Source organism: Nannospalax galili, unplaced genomic scaffold, assembly GCF_000622305.1.
Source record: "Nannospalax galili isolate Female #2095 unplaced genomic scaffold, S.galili_v1.0 scaffold120, whole genome shotgun sequence".
In the NCBI taxonomy this organism is placed as follows: Eukaryota; Metazoa; Chordata; class Mammalia; order Rodentia; family Spalacidae; genus Nannospalax; species Nannospalax galili.
Window position 1 is genome coordinate 1,491,733 of NW_008350324.1, and position 6,315 is coordinate 1,498,047.

Here is a 6,315-nt window from a genome sequence, read left to right on the forward strand (position 1 = left end):
TATTTCTTTTAACTTAACTATTTTATTTTATTTTATTTTATTTTGGGTTTTTTGAGTCAGAGTCTCACTATGTCATCCTGACTGGTCTGGAACTCACTATGTAGACCAGGCTAACCTAGAACTCACAGAGATCCACCTATCTTTGCCACGCCAGTACTGGGATTAAAGTCACATGGCATCATGCCTGGTCCTATTGCTATTTTATAACTAGCTCAGGCTAGCCTTGAACTTGCTATGGAGCCCAAGCTGGTCCTGAACTCTCGATCCTGCCTCCACCACTGGGATTACAGTGTGTGCCACCTTGTTGGGCTCATAACCCTAATTTCATACAGTTCATTTTGCTCTGGGCTCTTTGTTAAGACTCTGACTTCCTCCAAGCCTTCTTGATCCTTAGAGAGGTGTCTCCATGTCTCAACTAATCTCATGAAGACAACAGCTTCCTCCTGGGGGCTTCCTAGAATCAGTGGGGCCTTTCACAGCCCCTGTGCTTGTTATCTGGGGCTAGAATTTGCAGTGGTAGAGGTTCCTGCTGCTCCTCCACCCTCCTTCCAGGCAGAGGCACTCCTTCTCTTTGGAGGGCTCTTGCCCTGTCGTGTGGTGGGGCTCGATAAAACTGCCATCTGGGGTACCTACAGAAGCCTCTGCAGAGGGTGTAGGCTGCTCTTCCAGAGGTCGATTTTCAGCATGGCTGCTGTGGCCTTATGGTTGGGAAAGGCAGTGGAATCTTCTTGGCTCACAAAGCCTCTCCCTTCCCCAAAGGAGGAAGGAGACGGGGTTCCAGGGGAGGACTCTTGGGGGCAGTGACAGGAACCCTGGAGCTTCCCGGGGTACCCATTTTGTATCCTGTCTGTCTCTCATTTCATCCTAAATTTTCTTCTTAGAAGGTACCATGTGGGCTAGGGATATATGTAACTCAGTTGGCAAAGTGCTGGCCTAACATACAGGTGACCCTGGGCTCCATCCCCAGCACCACTTAAGCTGGGCATGACACCCACCTGTAATCCCAGCACTTGGGAGGTAGAAGCAGAAGGATCTGAAGTTCAAGGTTATCCTCAGCTACATAGTTAATTTGAGGCCAGCCTCAGCTAAATGAGACCTAGTCTCAAAAAAAAAAAAAAGTGGGGGAGGGGTGTCATGGGAGTTCAGAGCTCTTAAACTTTAATTCTATCTTAACATGTCACTGGGCAGTCATAGTTCTATGTCTGTCTCTCCCAAAGGTTTCTGGGTAATGACTACATCTATCTGGGCCACTGTGAAGTCTTGAATACGTGGCACAGGTTGGACCCCTGGTTGGCACATGATGGGTTTCTGATAAATAACAGCTAACAGGAGAAATCAGGGAAGCCTGATTAGGGAGCCATTCAGATCCTCAGGAAACAGCCTCTAGCTCTGGAGGTTGGTGGCCCAAGAGAAAGCCAGCTACATGGTACTGTGAGCCTAGAAACCCGGATTGGGCCAAGTACCCACCAAAGCAGCCACGGCTTCCTAGCTGAGCTCAGTGATAAGACAGTGGGGTAGGAAATCATGTGGGACAGTAGTTCAATAGGGAATGTTAAGCTCACAACTGTAGTGTGCAATCCCACCTCCAGCTGCAAATCACCACAGCGGGGCACAGCCAAGGTATCTGGCAGCTCTTACACAGGAAAACCAAGCGCACTAGGTTAAGGTGAATGGTCAGGATGAAGGCTGTGGGGAAAACAATAATGTCTGTTCATTTGTATTGAATACTGGGCTTGAGGCTGGAGTGAGACAAACTTACAGATATTGGCCAGGCTCCATCAGTGTCTAAATACTGAACTAAGACCAGGAGCTAACCACCCTCAGGCTAAGAATCCCCAACTAGACTGGAAGCTTCTGATCCCTTCCAGGGAAAAGTTGAGTCCATTTATCAAGACCTAACTGAACACCAGGCCCAACCCAAAGGAAAGTGTGATTAATCCTGGTGGGAGATGGACTAAGTGACAAGAGTAATTAGGGGTTTGGGTGTGGCTCAGTCGCAGCAGGCTTGCCTAGCATGTGCAAAGGTCCTGAGTTTATTCCTAGGCACTGCAAAAGAAACACCACTAATGAACAATTATTACTAAAGGACCAAAGTTCCAGACTGGGAAAGCATCGTATAAAGAGCTCATCCAACTTCCCATCCAATCCTTCAGTCATTCATCCTTTTATGTGTCCTAACCTAAGGTTCTTGTCCAGTCTGTGCAGGGACAAGGGTAACTCACAGCTGGGTCTTTGAATCTACGGACCATTTTACTGCTGTCTAAATGATGGCAGAGGAGTAAGGATGTCTATGTGGAACCTGAGCTTCCAGGTAGGGGTTTGACTAACGGATTGACTAATGCAGGGTGCCAGGTACTCCACTCACACACACACCCATGCTTCAATGCCAACCCAGCTCACCTTCTCAACACAGGCAGCTCTGGACTGCCAATGTATGGATTATCTACCTGGTTATCATGATGGTCCACCACATCCCTCTGTTCGTCCATCTGTATGAATTAATTTCTGTGTTAGTCAAAGAAGAACAGAGTTAGGAAGGTAAATTTGCAGAATTCAAATTGTGGGATGCAATCCCAAATCAAACAGAAAAATTATGGATTAGCCTGGAGCTCAGGCTGGAGTCAGCATGACTGGCTTGTTCATGCATTCGCTCTCCAGCTCAGCAAATGTTTCTGCAAGGCCACAGGTGGCAGGGAGCAGGGGCTACAGCCTGTCAGTTTCTTACCTTCTCCTGGGCACCACAAGGAGACTAGAGGAGAGAGTGGGAACCTAATACCTCACAAGACATAATTCATCTGAGGAGCCAGACATCATGATCTGCTGAGGGTGCAGCAGGAAGGGAACCCCAGGTCCAAGCCAGGGCTCTGGGAGTCTGGGGTCTCCTCAAGGTTGGGTAGAGCAGCTTTGTCCTCCTTCAAACTGATACACCACGTCTGGGACTCAGTCTTCTAATATGCCCCAGCCCTCAACTCACTGTCAGGAGTGGAGTTTGAAGATGCTGAGGTTGCATGGTAAACTAAGTCAGGGCTCAAAAATGCCATTGGTTCTGAACTAACACTCACATGTGATCCAAATGTTTCCAACCAACCAGGATTATGTTTGGTGTCTGTAACCAAAATCATTACAGCAGCTAAACAAATTAAGGTCTATCTTTTTCCCAACAGAATTCTGGTATTGGGTTGACTCCACCAACTATGTCAATTACTCTCAGCTGTGTCAGGACCACCATCTCAGAGACTCTCCAAATCTCTTGCTCTTGATCACACAATAGCTGCCACAGCTCCAGTCAGAGCATGACAACTCTGATCCCACTTCTCAAGAAAGCAGAAGCCTCTGCTTAGGTCTCCTTTGCTAAAACAATGTCACATGACCAGAATATTTATAATAGATCCATCATGATCCAACACCCCTCCTCCCTCAGGCTTACACATACCATATTAAGCTGTACTCTCTTCAAGGAAGGATAAAGCCAGTAACGAGGTCTACCAAATGATCAAAGGAGCTCAGGTGTCTCTGCCTCTTCTAAAGGTCATTGCTAATAAGTCGTGGGTGATACAAAGTCCTTTGAGGAATTGGAGTATCCACCCCACGTTCTTTTGCCTGTGTGGGGGGAATAGACTGGCAAGAGGTAGAAGTTGGCCAACATAGGTATCAAGATGCTGTCTAGCTTGGATTGCCTTCTAGAAGCTTAGGGAATGTCCTTGCGAAGTATTAATCCCAAGGTCAGATGACAGCCCAGAACCCACTTCCCACAACAACCAAGGCTCAAAGCTTCCTCTGTGGCTGTCATGGGTCCATGAGAAGAACTGGGAGCCATCCAGCCTTCTGTCTTGTGTCTAGGACTGAGGTGCTGGTGGCACAGCACTTTACAGGGCTGTGTTGACTCTTCCCTCTGATGGGCAGGTGGATGTAGGCTTCCCTGATCAGTGTCAGGGCCATTCTGGTATCCCTGAGGGACTCAGGTGCTCACCTTCCAGAAGCTTCTGGGGCTGTGCATTTGGGGCACATCTTTTCTCCAAGGTCCCTGTGTGGTGGGCCAGGCTCCTCCTCTAAATGTGACAAAGCTATCTGAGGACAGGATCCATGGCAATCCTGCCCCATTTTAGCTCTTTGGCTGAAACACTGCTTGGAGTGATATGGTGTAGTGTGTGTGTGTGTGTGTGTGTGTGTGTGTGTGTGTGTGTGCGCGTGCGCGTGTGTGTGCGCGCATATGGTACTGGGGATTGAACCCAGGGCCTTGCATGTTCCAGGCAAGCACTGAGTTAAATTTCTAGCCCTTTTTTCCACTTTTCATTTTGAGACAGAGCCTCCCTAAGTTGCCCAGGCTAGCCATGAACTTGCTGTGTAGCCCAGGTAGGTCTTGAACTTGCAATCTTTCTACCTCGGTCTCCTAGGTAGCGGAGTGACAGGCCTGCACCACCAGGCCTGTTCAGTGACATGGTTTTATAAGTCTGTTTTCTTATTGTTTGAAAACCCATTGCCTCCACAGCATACATAACTGTCCCACTTACTTAACAGCATTCAGAGGTCGTCGCTGCTGTTCGATAGATGAATGAATGGGCTCATTATGAGCTAGCTTGGCATGGCAAGATGCCTGTTACGATTTGGATAATGAAGTTTGATGCATAGTCTGAACTCCCGGGAAGAGCAGGCAATAAAAGGCAGATGCTAGACATTGGTTCTTAATACACTGAGCCAGGTGTGGTGGTTCACACCTATAATCCCAGCCCTCGGGAGAATGAGGCAGGAGGATTGCTATGATTACTAGAGGCCAGCCTGTGCTACCTAGTGAATTCTAGCTTTGCCTGGGCTATAGAGTAAGATCCTGTCTCAAAGAAAAAAGCCAGGTACAGGCAGGTCTATGACCCCAGCATTTGGGAGGGAGGTCAGGACAGAAGAATCATGAGTTCAAGGTCATCCTCAGCTATATAGTAAATTCAAGACCAACCTTCGTGGTTTGTGTCTCACCCTCCAACCAGCCTGCAATGGGAGCATCTCACCTGTTGGTGGTCTTATGACAGACTGCAGTGGGGGAATCAGGGGCCATGGGAGGCTGGGGGCCTATGAGGAAAGGGTCTCAGGGGTGAGGGTGAGGGAAGCCAGCAGGAGTGAACCAGGAACAGGAGGATTGAGCATACTTGTGGTGGGAACCGATTGAGCCAGCAGGCTTTGGTGGGGTTAGTCTTTCTGTTGCTCAGGAGGCATCTGCTGTCCAATATTTATTTTTTTATTTTCTCACGTGGTTAATTATTGTAGTGGTTATGTGATAAGACAGGGCTCTCCTTTGGGAGACCAGGGTTATCTACAGTTTTACAGCCCTGATGCTCAGTTGTGAAGCTTATAAGAAGGGAGGTGGTTGCTGCCCAGACAGTAATTAAAACTTACTGAGAAATATGAGCAAGAAGTGGATGAATATCGGTGGTGGAGAGACACCAGGAGGGATGAGGGTGGAAGTGGGACTGGAACTGGTTCAACACCCCTGAGCAGGTGGGGGGAGGGTGCTCAGCTGAGCAACTCACCCCCTAAAACGGCCAAAGGCAGAGTTCCTCAAACCAGTCCCAGGTGGTTGGCATTAGTTCACCTTCTATCGGGGTCCTCAGTTAGGTACCTCCCCTGCCAAGTCAACTCAGGCCCGTTTTAGCTCTCATCTCAGTCAAAATGAGATTCTTCTTTGGGCTGGATGCAGTGGTGTACTTCTTCAGTGCCGGCACTCAGGAGGGGAGGTGGAACTCTGTGAGTGCAAGGTCTGTATTGAGTTTCAGGCCAGCTGGGGCTACAGGGAGACCCTGCTTCAGAAACAAAACAAAACGAGATTCTTCCTCCAGTTTTCCTACTTCCAACCACTTAGGCTTTCTTCACTGTTTGTTTTTGTTGATTTGTCTTCTGAGACAGAGTCTCACTGTTAACCTCGACTTGTGATCTTCCTGCCTCAGCCTCTTAAGTGCTGGGATTACAGGTATGTACCACTAGGCTTGGTTTCCTCCAAACATATACATGTATGAAAATCATTTTTTTTAAATTCTTCACTGTTTGTTTTTGTTGATTTGTCTTCTGAGACAGAGTCTCACTGTTAACCTCGACTTGTGATCTTCCTGCCTCAGCCTCTTAAGTGCTGGGATTACAGGTATGTACCACTAGGCTTGGTTTCCTCCAAACATATACATGTATGAAAATCATTTTTTTTAAATTTTTTAAAAATGATTTATTTAATAACAACATACTTAGAAGAAGCATATCATTACAACACAATTGACATATTCAGTAACGGTTTCCTGAGGTAGGATGCATCTCTTTCAAAATTGGCTGTAAATTTTT